Source organism: Penaeus monodon, chromosome 25, assembly GCF_015228065.2.
Source record: "Penaeus monodon isolate SGIC_2016 chromosome 25, NSTDA_Pmon_1, whole genome shotgun sequence".
Lineage (NCBI taxonomy): Eukaryota > Metazoa > Arthropoda > Malacostraca > Decapoda > Penaeidae > Penaeus > Penaeus monodon.
This window is the reverse complement of record NC_051410.1, coordinates 40352031-40352397: the sequence shown is the minus strand read 5'-3', so window position 1 is coordinate 40352397 and position 367 is coordinate 40352031. Positions and strand designations below refer to the sequence as shown.

The following is a 367-nucleotide window of genomic DNA, read 5'->3' as shown; positions in this document are numbered from 1 at the left end:
TCAACAGTACTATGAATCAATGGAAAGGAAACCAGTTAATGAGCGTAAAAATAATGCAATCATGACTTGCATCTCCTCTGCTTCTCCCTTGCTAAATTTTTCCCGAAGTGTAACCCTTTTGGATGAAGGAAATTTTTGAGTAAAAACATGCACGAATGAATAAACAGAGGCTCCTCCGCTGGTAAATGTTCATTACCTATGCTCATAAGCTATGGCACTCGGATAAGAAAAAAAATGTCTGAGCAAAGGGGAGAGAGATGATAAGACTGGATAAAAACCGGGAAGATGAAAGGATTCGAAGCAAATTGGAAATAGCGAGAAGGGGGTTGGTGGAGGCAGATAAGCGGTGGGATTAAATGGGGTAAAT

The 367-nt window shown here is 40.3% G+C and overlaps 1 protein-coding gene across 1 annotated transcript in view; it reads right to left on the bottom strand.

The window, feature by feature from the left end:
* The window catches only part of LOC119589409 (inactive tyrosine-protein kinase 7-like), an 85499-nt gene that overhangs the window by 31393 nt on the left and 53739 nt on the right, over window positions 1-367 (bottom strand). The window lies entirely within an intron of this gene.